This window comes from Camellia sinensis, chromosome 13 (genome assembly GCF_055761805.1).
Source record: "Camellia sinensis isolate YWXY chromosome 13, ASM5576180v1, whole genome shotgun sequence".
Taxonomy (NCBI): domain Eukaryota; kingdom Viridiplantae; phylum Streptophyta; class Magnoliopsida; order Ericales; family Theaceae; genus Camellia; species Camellia sinensis.
The window spans coordinates 140,622,356-140,641,910 of record NC_138973.1 but is presented as its reverse complement, the minus strand read 5'-3'; the positions used below and the strand labels follow the sequence as shown (position 1 = coordinate 140,641,910).

Below are 19,555 nucleotides of genomic sequence, written 5' to 3'. Positions count from 1 at the left end.
TACCATTGAACACCATTTATTTGTCATAGTGATCTGAAATGAACTATAAATTTTCATAGAAGGTCACAAAATATCACAAAATTATATGCAGAAGGAGGGACCGGAGGGAGCTTCTATTTCCACACATTGTTTCTTCTCAGTGCAGACATTTTGTTTTTTGGTTGTAAATCAACTTCCGAACAACACTATTTGGTTTGAAAATCAACTTCCGAACAAAATTATTTGATTTGGCCGTATCTTTGGTTTGAAAGTTGATTTCCGAACAAAACTCGAGCCAAATAGTTTTGTTCGGAAATCAACTTTTGAACCAAAAATTCAGAAATTAAATATGTGAACTGAGATAATGTGGTGTGTGGAAATAGAAGTTCCCGAAACAGTATCTGCAGCTTTATACCAAACTTGCACTTTGAATTTAGCTTGACAATATACCAGAAGAAATGCTGAAATGGCACTCAATTGGCAGACACAATTGAGTTATAATGCAATCTAAACTGGTCATTGAAGACTTGATGAAGGATTTGACCAACTAATCAGCCACAGCCCATTTGGATTGAGAGTTTTGGTAAGCAGAGAAAAGAAATAGAGAGAAAGAACTCCAATAACTTGTTGGATAATTTAGAAGCTGAAGTGGATAGAAATGGTGAGAAAAAGAAGAAGAAAACCTAAACTCATATATTGATTCACACCAAAATTGAAGAGATTTGGTGATAAAGAAAGTTGATTTATAAAAGGTTTTCAAAGTCTCAGTTGTTAGAATCATACGATTCGCGATTCGAATCGTACGATTCGGTTCAATACACATACAAATCGATATGAACTAGTAGAGAGAATCATAAATGGCAATGAATCGCACTTGTATCGTTGAATCGATCACCGAATCGTAAGAATCGCAGAATTGCACGATTATGGAAATCGCAGGTAAACCTACAACCAGTCGGACCCGAATGGATTTCTTTGATTTATGATGCATTTTTTTTGCTTTATTTTGCTGGAGAATGGATCAACTAGGTCTTTTAAGACCTTTCGAGTTATTATATAATAATCCCATTGTCTTTTGGTTTGCCTATTAACTCTCAAACGACGAAACCCTAGAAAAAAAATGTTTTTCTCTTTCTCTAGTTATGAAGAAGTAGCTTTGGATGTTGGGTCCTTGCGCTTTCAACTTTAATTAAATCTTGAAGCTTTAACAAACTTTTTTGAGGTGTCGTGCTTGGACTTTGAGCTGCTATTGTTCCACAAACTCCATACGATACTGTTTGTTGTACAATGGGTCATTCTATTTACACACCACTTTCCCTCTCAAGGCAAACCATTCATTAATTTATTTTTTATTACAATTTTAACCTTAAGTGAAATGACTATAAAGGACAAGTTATGATACACACCCCATTTGTGTATTTACCATAAAGGATAAGAATCAATATAATATAAATCATCAATTTCAAACTTGTTCCTTGCGTATCTTCTCTGTCAAGAATCCAAAAACCCTAAAACCAAAATCAAAAACCCTTCAACAAATAATCAAAAATATAGTATTATTAAAGATTTTGATTGGATTCAATGAAGGATGCATCTAACAATTCTCATTCGGAACAATGGACCAATGAAAAGGTTATTTTTTTTGTTGTTTTCGTCTTCGTTTTCGTTTATGAGTGGTAAATCGTTGTTCGGTTAACCAGAGGTGAATGATATATCATTGTTCGACAAACTACAATCGAACAACTTATATATGTTCAACACACTACAATCGAACAACTTACATCTGTTCAACAAACTACAATCGAATAGGTGCAATTTGTTTGGATTACTACGGTCGAACTTTTTCATTTAATTTAACTCTGTACTGCCGAACAATTATAATTTTTTTTTTTTCCAGAACTATGCATCCGTGGAATGCAATAATGTTGGATCTGTGAGTCTTGTTGACTACACGAGTCAATTTATTATTAATGAGATAGTCTCATATCGAAAATTAGTATTTTTTTCTTTTTGTTTTCGAATGTTTAATGACTTTGTTGAATTGAGAATGGAGGAGGCGATGAATATCGTGGGTGTGGGGGCAAAATTGGAACTTTGTGTGTATACTGTTGTGGGTGAGTGTGTGAGTAGGGGTAAATATATAAATTTGTAGTGTGTGATGAGAAAAATATTTATTTTTGCAAATTATTTTTGGTGTGTCTTCAGAAGTGGTTTGCCTTGAGAGGAAAAGTGGTGTGTAAATAGAGCCTTCCCTGTACAAGAACTAAATTGAATAGTTTATAGATTGCCCACTTTGAGCCTTTTTATTACTTTAGTACCTCTGTTATTGCTGTCACTGTGCTATTGGTGTTGGAATTTGGAGTTTTGAGTTTTGAGTTTTTAATTGCTCTCTTTATTAAGATTAAAGAATAGTTAATAATTTATTTATTTATTATATATATATATTTTATATTTTTGTATTTATTAATTTTTTGTTTCTTAGAATCTATCACAAATATTTTACCTTTCAAGTACACACCTAAATTAGGTGTATCTAAAAATTAAAAAATAATAATTAAAATATGAAAAAAAAAATCATTAAAAATAACATAACACAAAACAAAAAACCAAACAGTATTTTCATTAAATATTTCATAGATAAATGTAATATTTAAGTATGTAGATATGTTTTTTATCTAATTTTTTAAAATGACCGAATCTTTTACGATTCACGATTCAATTCGATTCGATTCATGATTCAGTACAAGGACATTTTGATTCACGATTCGAATCCCAATTTGACAACTATGTTCAAAATACATAAATTGGCCATCTAAATACAAAACATTAAAAATAAATTGACCCATGTGGCTTCTTTTATTCATTGATGAGATTTGGTGAAAGAAAATTTTTTGATAAACAAAATTTATTGAAGAAGAGCATGAAGAAGATGCTAAAGAATACAAAAAAACAAAATCCCCAAAAGGGCAAAACAAAGTAGCCAATCACATCATCTGAAATCTAAAAAGGTAAACAAATCAGGATCTACACGTCCTGACACCCAACCACATAAGACTCGCAAAAACCTATCTTCTAACCAGGAAACAAAGCAAGCAACTCTTTGAAAAACACGTCAATTCTGCTCCAACCACAACAACCACATTAGGCGCAAAGGGGCCAAAGCCCAAGCCATACAATGCCACTTCCCAACTTGGCCCCCACCCAACTCCAAGGAAGCTCCATCATCCCTTTTTGTTGAACCCACACAACTCCAAAAGAAGAAAAAACAAGCACCTACAAACAGTAAGTTACCAGACACTGAATCAATAAATGGTCCACTGATTTTGCGTCACCATAGCACATACAACACTAATTAACCAAAATGTCCACATGTCAAACCAAATTATCAATCGTAAGGATCCTACCAAAAGCCACCGTTTGCACAAAGAAAGCCACCTCTAAAGGAACACCTATAATCCAAATTTGCCGCTAAGGAAACTTCTCCATCCTACCTCCACATAAAGCTCGATAAAAAGAGGACACCAAAAAAATACCTTTAGAACCCAAACCCCCCCAAACCAGAACATCCTCTCCCCTCTTCTCTATATACAACCCATGACGAAAGTTCAAAATATCCAACAACTAGCCAAATTCCCAATCTTGGACCTGCTGACACAGTTTAAGATCCCAAACCACCCCATTCCCATTCCCAACCCCAACTCCACCCCTTCCCTACCCTACCCTACCCAAATAAGAAGCCACCATAGCATTTGAATCCATAACAAGATGAAAAAACAACGAATACTGAAATTCCAAAGCCATTTCACCACACCACCTGTCATTCCAAAAGCTCACCCTATTTCCTGAACCCACTTGGAACTGACTATGCTCCAAAACTCCCCCTGACCAAGCCAAATACCCTTCCACAAATCACAACTATGAGACCCATCCACCCTCCTCGAACTCCACTCCCCCGACCAATCCCATACTTCACAGCTATCACCCGACGCCACAACCAATCTCTCTCCCAAGAAAACTGCCATAACAACTTCCCTAACAAAGCAAAATTTACAGTTTGCAACCTCCTCACCCCTAAACCCCCCACCCCCCATCTCCTTTGGATGACAAATTGAATCCCAACTCACTTGGTGATATCTAAACTCACCCTCACCACTACCCCACAAAACGTCCCGCTGCAAATTCTCCAACCAACAAGCTACAAACACCGGAATAACATGCACCAATATGAAATAAGTTGGAATACTCCCCCAACACACTCCTAATCAATGTCAATCTCCCACTCTTACATAAATACTACTTCTTCCATCCTGCCAGTAGATGTTGAACCCTTTCTAACACGCGCACGTCATTCCACACCACCTTAGCCTTAAAGGAAGCCCCCAAAGGAACCCCAAATAAGACATAGGCAAAGTTGCCACTTTGCACCCTAAAATAGCCGCTAAAGACTGTAACCAAGTTTTTGAAAAGTGATTGCGGTCGCCGTAACGGTTGTGGTGGCGCGATTGCGGTTGTTGGGTGTAAAGGTCGTAGCGTAACGGTTTACATTATTTGAAAAAAACTTACCGATACGCATATTTTTTTTTTTCTAGTATCACATTTATTAGGGTTTAAAATAGATTTTAATCAAATTTTGTTAGTTTTTCAGTATGATCCAATATATTTCATATTTTTAAATCATTATAAAATGAGTTTTTTACATTTTATTTCAATAGTTAATTATTTTAATAATAATTGATTTTAAATGTCTACAAAATTATTTTTGACCAATACTTGAACTAACTAAATAAAACATATTTACAATTATTAAATAAAATGATTATAAAAATAAAAATTGTTCCATAAACAAAAATTATTTTTCAACTAATGATTTTTTTTTAAAAGACATTTTTTTAGACAACACGTTACAGCTAACTAAATAAAATTATTTACAATTAAATATTAAATAAAATGATTATAAAAATAAAATTGTGCCATAAGTAATAATTATTTTTGAGCTATTGATTTTCTCAACAACAATGATAGGTGGCTCGAAAAATTATGGCTCGAATGGCTCGAAACACCCAAAACGATGTCGTTTTAAATATAAAACGACATTATTTTAACACATTCGAGCCATTCGAACCATAAAAATTCGGGCCACCAAACATTTTCCTTTTTTCAAAGACATTTTTCAGACAACACATCATAGTAACAAAATAAAAAATATTTACAATTAATTATTAAATAAAATGATTATAAAAATAAATACAACCATTGTTTATACATTTTTTTATTTTACATACTAATATAATGAAATAAAAATTAAAAAAATAAATTATAAAAAAAAAAATCCATACAAGTTTTTTTTTTTTGCTTGGATCACTTCAGTATTCTTTTTTTTATATATAAGATTTTTTTATAATTTTGTTTTAAAAAATTTTGGGAAAGAAAGCTATTCAGAATTTTATAAAGGTGTGTAACAGGCCTTTACGGTAACGCTATGGCCATTATGTAACATCGAAACGGCCGTTACACATGTAAATTTCTGTCACACCATAAAAGCGAATGTAACGGATTGCGCTTACCACCGCAACCGTTACATAACGGCTGCAACCATTACATAATACCGCTTTTTGAAACCTTGACTGTAACTGATACACTTCCCTAATCGGAATCAACTCCGACTTCGCAAGATTCACCTTCAACTCGGAAACTGCCTCAAAACATAACAACATACACCGAAAATAACCCAACTGCTATGGCTCTGCCCCACAAAAAATCAAAGCATCAACCATATACAAAAGATGAGAAACAACAAACGGATAAACACCTGCAACACCTACCCGGAAACCCTCCAACAAACTACCACACACCGCCCTAGACACCAATCTACTACCAACGTGAGTCGTGGAAACTTACGGAACTCGCACGGGACTTCCGGTTTGAAAACTAAGTCAAAAAATGCACGTCCTAAACACTTAAGTTTGAAAAAAGGCCATCGGTGGCCAAAAAATTCTATAACAATCCCGAGAAGGCCAATGTAAGTTGTGGAAACTGACGGAACTAGAGCGGGACTTCCGGTTTGGAAACTAGGCCGGAAAAGGTACTTTTTTCGCAGTTAAGCTTGAAAATAGGCCACGGTGGGCCGAAATCGTGTAACAATCATGAGAATGGCCCGGGGAATACCTCGAACATCTCAGGAGGGATCAATTTGAGTTGTGAAAACTTAACGAACAGGCACGGGACTCCCGATTTGAAAACTAGGCCGGAAAAAACACTTTTTTAACACTTGAGCTTGGAAGTAGGCTATCGGGGGGCCAAAATCATGTAACAGTCGCAGTATGGGCAGGGAACACCTTAAAAACCATGGGAGTGACCAACGCGAGTTGTGAAAATTTACGAAACTAGCACGGGACTCCCGGTTTGAAAACTAAGTTGAAAAGAGACTTTTTCCGCACTTAAGCTTGGAAATAGGACACCGGGGGGGGGCAAAACCGTGTAATAGTCACGAGAAGGACCGGGAAATGACTGAAACACCTCGGGAGGGTCCAAGGTAAGTTGCGGAGACTTACGGAACTAACACGGGACTCTCGGTTTGAGAACTAAATCAAAAAATGCACTTTTTTTCATACTTAAGCTCGAAAATAAGCCATCGGAGGCCAAAATCGTGTAACAATCACGAGAAGGCCCGGGGAACAAATCAAACACCCCGGGAGGGACCAATGTAAGTTGTGAAAACTTACAGAACTAGCATGGGACTCCCGGTTTGAAAACTAAGCTCGAAACGGCACTTTTCTCGCACCTAAGCTTGAAAAATAGTCCATCGGGGGGGCAAAATCATGTGACAGTCAAGAGAAGGTCCGTGGAACACCTCAAACGCCTAGTGAGGGACAGGCGCGAGCCGTGGAAACTTACGGAACTCGCATGGGACTCGCGGTTTGAAAACTAAGTCAACAAATGCACTTCCTAAACACTTAAGTTTGAGAATAGGCCATCGGTGGCCAAAAAATCCTGTAACAGTCCCGAGAAGGCCCGTGGAACACCTCCAACAATTCAGGAGAAACCAATGTAAGTTGGGAAAACTGACGGAACTAGCGCGGGACTTCCGGTTTGGAAACTAGGTCGGAAAAGGTACTTTTTTCGCACTTAAGGATGAAGATAGGTCTCGGTGGGCCGAAATCGTGTAACAATTACGAGAAGGCAACACCTCGAACATCTCAGGAGGGACCAATTTGAGTTGTGAAAACTTAACGAACAAGCACGGGACTCCCGATTTGAAAACTAGGCCGGAAAATACACTTTTCTAACACTTAAGCTTGGAAGTAGGCCATCGGGTGGCCAAAATCATGTAACAGTCGCAAGATGGGCCGGGAACACCTTAACAACCTCGGGAGTGACCAACGCGAGTTGTGAAAATTTACGAAAGTAGCACGGGACTCCCGGTTTGAAAACTAAGTTGGAAAGAGACACTTTTTCCGCACTTAAGCTTGGAAATAGGACACTGGGGGGCAAAACCGTGTAACAGTCACGAGAAGGACCGGAAAATGACCGAAACACCTCGGGAGGGTCCAAGGTAAGTTGCGGAGACTTGCGGAACTAGCACGGGACTCTCGGTTTGAGAACTAAATCAAAAAATGCACTTTTTTTCACACTTAAGTTCAAAAATAAGCCGTCGGGGGTCAAAATCGTACAACAGTCACAAGAAGGCCCGGGGAACACGTCAAACACCCTGGGAGAGACCAATGTAAGTTGTGAAAACTTACGGAACTAGCACGGGACTCCCGGTTTGAAAACTAAGTTAGAAACGGCACTTTTCTCGCACCTAAGCTTGAAAAATAGTCCATCGGGGGGGCAAAATCGTGTGACAGTCAAAAGAACGTCCGGGGAACACCTCAAACACCTAGTGAGGGACCAACGTGAGCCGTGGAAACTTACGGAACTAGCACGGGACTCGCGGTTTGAAAACTAAGTCAAAAAATGCACTTCCTAAACACTTAAGTTTGAGAATAGGCCATCGGTGGCCAAAAAATCCTGTAACAGTCTCGAGAAGGCCCGTGGAACACCTCCAACACCTCGGGAGAAACCAATGTAAGTTGGGGACACTGACGGAACAAGCGCGGGACTTCCGGTTTGGAAACTAGGTCGGAAAAGGTACTTTTTTCGCACTTAAGGTTGAAAATAGGCCTCGGTGGGGCGAAATCGTGTAACAATCACGAGAAGGCCCGGGGAACACCTCAAACATCTCAGGAGGGACCAATTTGTGTTGTGAAAACTTAACGAACAGGCACGGGACTCCCGATTTGAAAACTAGGCCGGAAAATACACTTTTCTAACACTTGAACTTGGAAGTAGGCCATCGGGGGGCCAAAATCATGTAACAGTCGCAAGATGGGCTGGGAACACCTTAAACACCTCGGGAGTGACCAACGCGAGTTGTGAAAATTTACGAAACTAGCACGGGACTCCCGGTTTGAAAACTAAGTTGGAAAGAGACACTTTTTCCGCACTTAAGCTTGGAAATAGGACACCGGGAGGGGCAAAACCGTGTAGCAGTCACCAGAAGGACCGGGAAATGACCGAAACACCTCGGGAGGGTCCAAGGTAAGTTGCGAAGACTTGCGGAACTAGCACGGGACTCTCGGTTTGAGAACTAAATCAAAAAATGCACTTTTTTTCACACTTAAGTTCGAAAATAAGCCGTCGGGGGCCAAAATCGTGCAACAGTCACGAGAAGGCCCGGGGAACACGTCAAACACCCCGGGAGGAACCAATGTAAGTTGTGAAAACTTACGGAACTAGCACGAGACTCCCGGTTTGAAAAGTAAGTTCGAAACGACACTTTTCTCGCACCTAAGCTTGAAAAATAGTCCATCGGGGGGGGCAAAATCGTGTGACAGTCAAGAGAACGTCCAGGGAACACCTCAAACACCTAGTGAGGGACCCAACGTGAGCCGTGAAAACTTACGGAACTCGCACGCGACTCGCGGTTTGAAAACTAAGTCAAAAAATGCACTTCCTAAACACTTAAGTTTGAGAATAGGCCATCGGTGGCTAAAAAATCCTGTAACAGTCCCGAGAAGGTCCGTGGAACACCTTCAACACCTCGGGAGAAACCAATGTAAGTTGGGGAAACTGACGGAACTAGCGCAGGACTTCCGGTTTGGAAACTAGGTCGGAAAAGGTACTTTTTTCGCACTTAAGGTTGAAAATAGGCCTCGGTGGGCCGAAATCGTGTAACAATCACGAGAAGGCCCAGGGAACACCTCGAACATCTCAGGAGGGACCAATTTGAGTTGTGAAAACTTAACGAACAGGCACGGGACTCCCGATTTGAAAACTAGGCCAGAAAATACACTTTTCTAACACTTGAAACTTGGAAGTAGGCCATCGGGAGGCCAAAATCATGTAACAGTCGCAAGATGGGCCGGGAACACCTTAAAAACCTCGGGAGTGACCAACGCGAGTTGTGAAAATTTACGAAACTGGCACGGGACTCCCGGTTTGAAAACTAAGTTGGAATGAGACACTTTTCTGCACTTAAGCTTGGAAATAGGACACCGGGGGGGCAAAACCATGTAACAGTCACGAGAAGGACTGGGAAATGCCCCAAACACCTCGGGAGGGTCCTAGGTAAGTTGCGGAGACTTACGGAACTAGCACGGGACTCTCGGTTTGAGAACTAAATAAAAAAATGCACTTTTTTTCACACTTAAGCTCGAAAATAAGCCGTCGGGGGCCAAAATCCTGTAACAGTCACGAGAAGGGCCAGGGAACAAATCAAACACCCCGGGAGGGACCAATGTAAGTTGTGAAAACTTACGGAACTAGCACGGGACTCCCGGTTTGAAAACTAAGTTCGAAACGGCACTTTTCTCGCACCTAAGCTTGAAAAATAGTCCATCAGGGGGGCAAAATCGTGTGACAGTCAAGAGAAGGTCCGGGGAACACCTCAAACACCTAGTGAGGGACCAACGTGAGCCGTGGAAACTTACGGAACTTGCACGGGACTCGCAGTTCGAAAACTAAGTCAAAAAATGCACTTCCTAAACACTTAAGTTTGAGAATAGGCCATCGGTGGCTAAAAAATCTGTAACAGTCCCAAGAAGGCCCGTGGAACACCTCCAACAACTCAGAAGAAACCAATGTAAGTTGGGGAAACTGACGGAACTAGCGCGGGACTTCCGGTTTGGAAACTAGGTCGGAAAAGGTACTTTTTTCGCACTTAAGGTTGAAAATAGGCCTCGGTGGGCCGAAATCGTGTAACAATTACGAGAAGGCCCGGGGAACACCACGAACATCTCAGGAGGGACCAATTTGAGTTGTGAAAACTTAACGAACAGGGACGGGACTCCCGATTTGAAAACTAGGCCGGAAAATACACTTTTCTAACACTTGAGCTTGGAAGTAGGCCATCGGGGGGCCAAAATCATGTAACAGTCGCAAGATGGGCCGGGAACACCTTAAAACCCTCGGGAGTGACCAACGCGAGTTGTGAAAATTTACGAAACTAGCACGGGACTCCCGGTTTGAAAACTAAGTTGGAAAGAGACACTTTTTCCGCACTTAAGCTTGGAAATAGGACACCGGGGGGGCGGGAAACCGTGTAACAGTCACGAGAAGGACTGGGGAATGACCGAAACACCTCGGGAGGGTCCAAGATAAGTTGCGGAGACTTGCGGAACTAGCATAGGACTCTCGGTTTGAGAACTAAATCAAAAAATGCACTTTTTTTCACACTTAAGTTCGAAAATAAGCCGTCGGGGACCAAAATCGTGCAACAGTCACGAGAAGGCCCGGGGAACATGTCAAACACCCCAGGAGGGACCAATGTAAGTTGTGAAAATTTACGGAACTAGCACGGGACTCCCGGTTTGAAAACTAAGTTCGAAACGGCACTTTTCTTGCACCTAAGCTTGAAAAATAGTCCATCGGGGGGACAAAATTGTGTGACCGTCAAAAGAACGTCCGGGGAACACCTCAAACACCTAGTGAGGGACCAACGTGACCCGTGGAAACTTACGGAACTCGCATGAGACTCGCGGTTTGAAAACTAAGTCAAAAAATGCACTTCCTAAACACTTAAGTTTGAGAATAGGCCGTTGGTGGCCAAAAAATCCTGTAACAGTCCCGAGAAGGCCCGTGGAACACCTCCAACATCTCGGGAGAAATCAATGTAAGTTGGAGAAACTGACAGAACTAGCGCGGGACTTCCGGTTTGGAAACTAGGTCGGAAAAGGTACTTTTTTCGCACTTAAGGTTGAAAATAGGCCTCGGTGGGCCAAAATCGTGTAACAATCACGAGAAGGCCCGGGGAACACCTCGAACGTCTCAGGAAGGACCAATTTGAGTTGTGAAAACTTAACGAACAGGCATGGGACTCCCAATTTGAAAACTAGGCTGGAAAATACACTTTTCTAACACTTGAGCTTGGAAATAGGCCATCGGGGGGCCAAAATCATGTAACAGTCGCAAGATGGGCCGGGAACACCTTAAAAACCTCGGGAGTGACCCTTTTCTAACACTTGAGCTTGGAAATAGGCCATCGGGGGGCCAAAATCATGTAACAGTCGCAAGATGGGCCGGGAACACCTTAAAAACCTCGGGAGTGACCAACGCGAGTTGTGAAAATTTACGAAACTAGCGCGGAAAGAGACTTTTTCCGCACTTAAGCTCGGAAATAGGACACCGGGGGGGCAAAACCGTGTAACAATCACGAGAAGGACCAGGAAATGACCGAAACACTTCGGGAGGGTCCAATATAAGTTGCGGAGACTTACGGAACTAGCACGGGACTCTCGGTTTGAGGACTAAATCAAAAACTGCACTTTTTTTCACACTTAAGTTCGAAAATAAGTCGTCGGGGGCCAAAATCGTGCAACAGTCACGAGAAGGCCCGGGGAACACGTCAAACACCCCCGGAGGGACCAATGTAAGTTGTGAAAACTTACGGAACTAGCACGGGACTCCCAGTTTGAAAACTAAGTTCGAAACGGCACTTTTCTCGCACCTAAGCTTGAAAAATAGTCCACCGGGGGGGCAAAATCGTGTGACCGTCAAAAGAACGTACGGGGAACACCTCAAACACCTAGTGAGGGACCAACGTGACCCGTGGAAACTTACGGAACTCGCATGGGACTCGCGGTTTGAAAACTAAGTCAAAAAATGCACTTCCTAAACACTTAAGTTTGAGAATAGGCCATCGGTGGCAAAAAAATCCTGTAACAATCCCGAGAAGGCCCGTGGAACACCTCCAACACCTCGGGAGAAATCAATGTAAGTTGGCGAAACTGACGGAACTAGCGCAGGACTTCCGGTTTGGAAACTAGGTCGGAAATGGTACTTTTTTCGCACGTAAGGTTGAAAATAGGCCTCGGTGGGCCGAAATCGTGTAACAATCACGAGAATGCCCGGGGAACACCTCGAACATCTCAGGAAGACCAATTTGAGTTGTGAAAACTTAACGAACAGGCACGGGACTCCCGATTTGAAAACTAGGCCGGAAAATACACTTTTCTAACACTTGAGCTTGGAAATAGGCCATCGGGGGGCCAAAATCATGTAACAATCGCAAGATGGGCCGGGAACACCTTAAAAACCTCGGGAGTGACCAACGCGAGTTGTGAAAATTTACGAAACTAGCACGGGACTCCCGGTTTGAAAACTAAGTTGGAAAGAGACACTTTTTCCGCACTTAAGCTTGGAAATAGAACACCAGGGGGGGCAAAACGTAACAGTCACGAGAAGGACCGGGAAATGACCGAAACACCTCAGGAGGGTCCAAGGTAAGTTGCGGAGACTTACGGAACTAGCACGGGACTCTCGGTTTGAGAACTAAATCAAAAAATGCACTTTTTTTCACACTTAAGTTCGAAAATAAGCCGTCGGGGGCCAAAATCGTGCAACAGTCACGAGAAGGCCCGGGGAACACGTATTATTAACTCCATTCTTACATTGTGCTAATTTTAACATGTATCGCCCTTAATACCAGCCATGCTTCGCCGTGGAAAAAATCATCGCAGCCACTCTATGGGAACATTTACTCTGGTGAAAGTTTCCTGCAGTTGAAATGCAAAATGTCATGCTTTTTGGTAACTATACAGTGCCATTCCTAGGGAACAAAATCTACGTATATCCCATATTTTAGTTGACTTGTATAAATCTTTCTTAGCCAGGCTTAAAATATAACCCTAACAAGCCCTCATCTATAAACAGGGTTTTATTTCACATCTTTTGGTCAAACGACTATTGCAATAACATTTCAAATAAAAAATTAATTTGACAATGCTAAAGATCTAGTGATTCAGATAAAGTGCTAATGTTTCACACTTAAAATGTTGTTTGGCACTTGAATAAGGTCTAGAGGAGATTTAGCCCTCAAAATGGAAAAGAATTTGCTTAGGATTGATAACATAACATGACAGAGATTATGAATTGTTCATTTTATTCAATTAAACCAGTACGAATTTGCTTTATGCCAATCAATTCTGCAAGCAATATAATAATCAATTAGACACACAAAATGATTCCTTTTTCTTTTTTTTTTTTTTCCTTCTTCCTGTCGAAAATCAAAATGGACAAAAACCACAGGACCCCATAGCCACCCAATTCACCATTAGTAAGGGGGGAAAAAAATAGAAACAACCCAACCCTAACCCAGTTCATGTGCCTTAGGTGTTGAATCTTAAAACTTATTAGCGTGTTTCTTATACCACTGGAAATCAGTGATGTTTGCTCCTGAATGGTTGGTAGAGTATCAAGCATCCATGATACTCTGTGAATTCACCACAAATTAAACGCGATCCACCATTGACTAGGAAATCATCAAAACAAACTTGAAATGTATTAAAGTGATGTAAAACGCATATTAATCAATTGATAGTGCAAGCGAATATGGATGCTTCTCTTATTTGACAAATTTATTTTGGTTACAACTAGTTTAATTCTCCACCCGCACGAAATTGCTGGTCCATTTTAACTATTCCAAACATCCCAAAAAAATCATCTATGTTTTTTTATTTATTCTTTCTTTCAATTTGTAGGGAAAAAAATACATTATTTATTGACCCTACTAAAAGGCATGAATGCTGAAAATTGACAAACAGTTAGGGATGGAACGAGTATTTATAAATGAGATGACTTGAAGACCAATCCCATCCAAAATCCAAATTAAAACCACCTTAGACTTTGCAAAATCGTTGGCGACTGCTCGAGCCATGAAAATCCCTAGAGATTGGGTGTCTGCTTCCACTTGAGATCTCAGTTTTTTAATAGATCTAGTGTCTGCTTCCACTTGAGATCTCAGTTTTTTAATAGATGGAAACAAAGTTGATTGAAAACTCACAATTTTCATACAATGGAAGATTTTTTCTTTCAAGCTTGTCCCTTAGCTATCCTTCAAGTCAAAAGTTTTCCTATAAAAAATTGGATATGTTGTGGCTGAGATTTTTCTTTATACTTTGTTTGGATTTGACTTGCTTTCATATGTATTTTTTCTTCTATGATTTTGCTAAGCCGTCAAGTGACACAAGGAGGGTTCTTTCCATTCTAGTTGCTCCTAATATGAATTATTATTTCCTCTATGATTTTGCTAAGCAGACACAAAGGATGAATAAAATGATTGATATTTGCTCCCAATAGGTATTATTTCTTCAATTGTGATTTTGAAGGTTGGAGCTAGTCCTCCTAGGCATTTGTACATCAACTTCTCAGCACACCAAAATCCCATCCAATCAATTTCTATTTGATTCAAATTCTTGTTAGCCCTCTAACACATAGGAGAATATAATGATTGATGTTGGCCCTCCAGTACTACTAAATCAATGACAGCCTAAGTTTTCTAATCCAAGATTAAATCGTCTGAGAATTCAACATGACCAGCCTTAAGACAACCAACTTTATTTTGTTCATGTTGTATCTCAGGGGGGAATAATGAAGGAAAATTTTCCTCTTCTTGGTTGATAAAATCCAGAACGAGACACAAGGAGAAATCCCGGGCAAAAATTACATAAGAGGGAAAAAGGCCAAACTACACATCAACCCATAAGCTAAATTCTTCCGGCAAATCAATCAAGAAACAAAAGAAAGAGATTCCTAATAGTATTTATCAAAAGAGAGAGAGAGAGAGAGATTCCTAATAGTAATCCAAAAAAGGGCTCAATATCAAATGTTTCGACTCCAAAATAAAAACTACACCTCCATTAAAGATTCTCCTGTTGTGCTCCTAGATGCATCACCAAAAACAAATCACTGAAGACTTCGACCCATTTCTTTCTTCCTCTTTCTTCTTCCCTTTTTTTTTTTGACAAGTAAATATATTAGAAAGGTGCCAAAAAAAGGAGCACAGTCACCACTTTACACCGGCTATATTTGATTTCGGTTTGGATTAGGCAGATAAGATATGCCCGAATGTGTAAGCCAGGCAAAGGCATTTTAGTCATTCACATGCAAAAGAGTTATCCCCGGTTTAACTGTCCCACCTCTAGGACAAAATAATCCCTCATATGTAGGTAAAGGGGTCACGTGGGATTAGCTATTCTGAGCAACTTTTGCAGTACCAAATGTGGGATTATTTACGAAACAACACAAGGATGAGGAGTCACAAGTCACTACATCTTAGTTGCCAACTTCATATGCAAATGGAAATACAGCATGAGTTACATCAGACAGATCAGTAACAAAGGCACATATGCTTCCACAGTCCACCATTAATAGTTGGCCTCTAAAAACTCCCACTAATAAAAGCCAACATAACTTGATCATTCATTTAAGAATGGAAGTCATGGCTTTCATGGATATAATAAATAGACTTCGTTATCAAAAAGAGGACAAAGCATGTTGTTCTTCTCATGCAATATATATCTCGAGCTTTTTTTCTCTTGCTAAAAAAATAAAAGAACAGAATTTGATGTACATCATGTACTAAACAAGCTCTTAAATACTTAACACTGATAATTAAACAGCCAAGGCATAGATAAAAGATACTTGCAAACTGCCTTCAGACACAAAGAAAGAAAAAATTACTTTCACACAAATTCTACAGATACAAGTTGAGAATTCAACAAATCATAAAGGGCTTGTTTGGTTTGTATCTCAAGATACAATTTTTGAGAAAAAATTTCAAAATTTTGTTTGTTTCAAATTTTTTGAAAAAAATTTCCAAAATCACACTCTCCCACATCAATCAATCACTTTTTCTCTCTCCACTCTCCTTCTTAATCACTTTTTCTCTCACACACATCTACTCAACTATAACAAAATATCAAATCATCCCAAACTCCATAACTATTTTCAAAACATACAACCAAACAAGCCAAAAAAAATTCTAAACTCTCTCCCCAAAATTTTTTTTGAAAATTTATCTCAAAACACAAACCAAACACCCCAAAACTTCTCACAAACCATCAATAAGAAAAATGCTTTGAAAATTCTCGTAAGTGAAACTTGCCAGCAGTTAAAATGAAAGCAATGCAAACTATAGTTTCATAGAATATGTTGAAGCATAAGTTCACTTTCAAAAGCATAAGGTAAATAATCTTTTTGTACCTGTCTAAACGAACAAAAATATTTCTACTTTAACACATGCATCATAAACTGTGCTAAAAAACTGGATTGAACTTAGGATGAGTATGATATAAATGCTTCACTGGCAATCCCCTATATATTTAAATTAACCAAGGACTTCTATTATCTTATCACCAATCTGAATTAAAATAGCAGTACCCCTATTACTGATAATGGTAATTAAGGATAGTGGAGATTAAAGAGCCATAAAATTATGTAATTATGAACCATATTGATGAAAATCAAATAAGAACAAGAAGCCTTTCAGGATGACAAAGTTTGTACACAGAAACCTAAACCCTAATATTGTGTTAAACATAAATTACATTCCCTTCCAACAAAGTATGTTATTTTATAACATTTTTTTTCCCCCATATAGCAGCAATAGCATTTGTAAAATAAAATAGAATTGACATAAATAAAGGAGTGGAATTATTGGTATAAAATGAGTAATTATTGAAACAGAAACCAAATCAGATAATAAACAAACTTAAAACTGGTAAATTGAAACCCTTTTATTTCATAGTTGTAAATGACATAGTGAAATCAGTAACACCATACCTGCACATCCTTCATCAAATAGAGACATGAAAGACTCAGTGCAATCACAAGCAGCTACAGAAAACTCATCCCCTCTATTTAAAGCTTTATGAAATGCGTCTTTGAATCTATCCAGAGTTCCCGACCTTATGTGTCCTAACATGGATTGGTAGGCCGGATGAACAAGCTGAAAAATCAGGAGACAAGCAATGAGGAAAGGGAATATAAATTGATAAATAACGGCTTGCATGTATCAAAATATTATACAAGGAAACAATCAGAATTTACCAGTGACCTTGTGACCTGGTAGTATCAAGAGCCTCTACAGATGAGAAGCCCAAGTAATCAAGTCCTCTCCCTCTATGAGCTTAATAGGAGAGGGAGTCTTAAATTAAATTACCAAAAACAATATTTTCAAAAAGAAATGTTGTATAGGAACGGCATCGAGCATGGGCCACGAGGACAAACAACAGCCTCTTTTTGTAAAATCCCTATCTAATCAGACCACTTAAGGTGCAGTTTTTCTTCTTTATGCACTGTTCAAAAATCTGGGTGTCATGTTATAAGACGGTGTCTCTACACAAACAAGTGATGAAAAATGTTGTACATATAAATGTTTTGTTTAAGTTAATGTCAAAAAGTGGTAGGCCAATTCCAGCAGTGAACTCAGATACCAAGATTACAAATCTCAATCAGATCATTCATTAACCTCAGTTTTCTATATCCTCTAAATGCATATTGGACACAGATTCCAACCATCTTCCAGCTATACATGATTGTGATACTTCCCTCATCGTTAGAACAATAAATGGTATAAAAATTCAAAATTTTACACACAGCCATAAGGAGGCATTACTTGAAGCAATTTCTCTTCCAACTGCTTTCGTTTTGCTGATCTAACACCTTCATCAAAATACGTCGCCTCCATATCATACCTAAAAAAATAAAAGAATTTCAATAACTCAACTTTGTGATAGATATCTCAACATTATTCTTGAAGAGATATAGCAAACATCTCTAGACTATCAAAACAAAATTTCAAATGATTATACATCAGATTACAACAAACTTCGAAATAAATGTAAAGGTGGCTCATACTATCTCATAAACAAAGAAAGCTACAAGGTCAAATTGAAATGAACCAAACATTACCAAAAAGACAAAGACGACAAACGTGAGATATATTGATAGATATATAGAGAAATACAAAGCTGAACTAAACCATTCAAATTTATGGCCGAGTTCCAATCTTACACACAGAAAATCAACTATTCCTCCCACCAGCATCAACTCTACACCACCATAGGCCATCAATACTCCTCTCATTTTACAAATGACAAAAAATCAGATATTCCAGAGGTGCCAGTACGTCATATCAGCAACTGCTTAAGGTGCTTAACAAAAAGCCAATTTAATGTTTCTTCCCCAATTCTTTGTCTCCCTGAATTCTTCAAAATTTGTTCTCTCTAAGTAAATCCCAACCATATAACAATAAAACAAACCACTCTTCAATTGAAGTTTCCATTTCATTCTAATGGGGTCTTTTACAAATAAGAATGCTACAAGTATTGGAGAGCTAAAACACTGCTCTTTTGTCCCCTCACATTTATTAACCACATTCATACAATTTCGCGCATCAGGCATTGATGCAGAGTACAAGAAGCTCAAGAAAGAATAAATTTAAAGCAGAGGCGATAAAACCATGCTTCTATCCATGCCAATTTAAAGAATAAATTGGCATGTTTTCAAAGATAAACCGATAAAAACCAATTACTTTAAAAATTAAACCATGCTTCTATACAAATTACTTGAAAAAGATACTTTCACACAAATTCTATAGATACAAGTTGAGAATTCAAACAACTAAATTTGGCACAATTAATAAGTATATATGTAAATACATAGCACATATTATGTATGTAAAATTACTAACCTTGTCAATTGTGGCGAAAATGGACATGTTCTTGAAATCCCTCAACCTGAGCCGTGACCTCCCAATCCCAATCCCCAGCCGCTGAATCAGCGCAGACGACATCCGGGTGGGGTGGATGCCGCCACAGCAGGAAGAAGCGATTTCCTCTCAACCAAACTGGCCCGGCGGCTTAAGGAGGAGGAGGAGGAGGAGGGGTTCTCACGGTACTGCTCATCATCATCAAAGTCATTTTCTCTGGTAATTTTTTTCCAGTGGTGGCGGCGTCGTTTTGCCAACTGCGAAAGCTCTTTCTTCGCGGTGGATCCCGAACCCACTTCCGCAAATTTCCTTAGCAGTTCATCTGATGAAGCCTTCGCTGTTGCTGGTGCACTCCCACTGTCCATTCGAGAGAGAGAGAAACCCTAACCAAAACTTTTCAGAGAGCGATAGTGGGTTTGGGATGTGTGCTTAATCGCAATGAGGAGAGAGGAGGATAAAAAGATGTAAGAGGAACATTTGTCTCCGTTGCAATTTTGTGAGAGAAATGTACCGTTGGGTGGGGGCGGTGGTGAGTATAGCCGTTGT

The 19,555-nt window shown here is 39.4% G+C and overlaps 1 protein-coding gene across 4 annotated transcripts in view; it reads right to left on the bottom strand.

Moving 5' to 3' along the window:
- LOC114322861 (uncharacterized) overlaps nucleotides 1–19,555 on the bottom strand; it is a 23,610-nt gene extending 4,055 nt beyond the window's left edge. The window contains exons 1-3 of one of the 4 annotated variants that reach the window (XR_014349691.1): nucleotides 18,992–19,547; nucleotides 17,915–17,993; nucleotides 17,080–17,245 (exon numbers count right to left, since the gene is read on the bottom strand). The gene's annotated coding sequence lies outside the window, so the exon portion shown is untranslated. Of the gene's footprint in view, nucleotides 1–12,908; nucleotides 13,014–17,079; nucleotides 17,246–17,914; nucleotides 17,994–18,991 lie in introns of those variants that run through there. The other 3 variants (XM_082903541.1, XM_082903542.1, XM_082903544.1) reach the window with 3 other exon arrangements.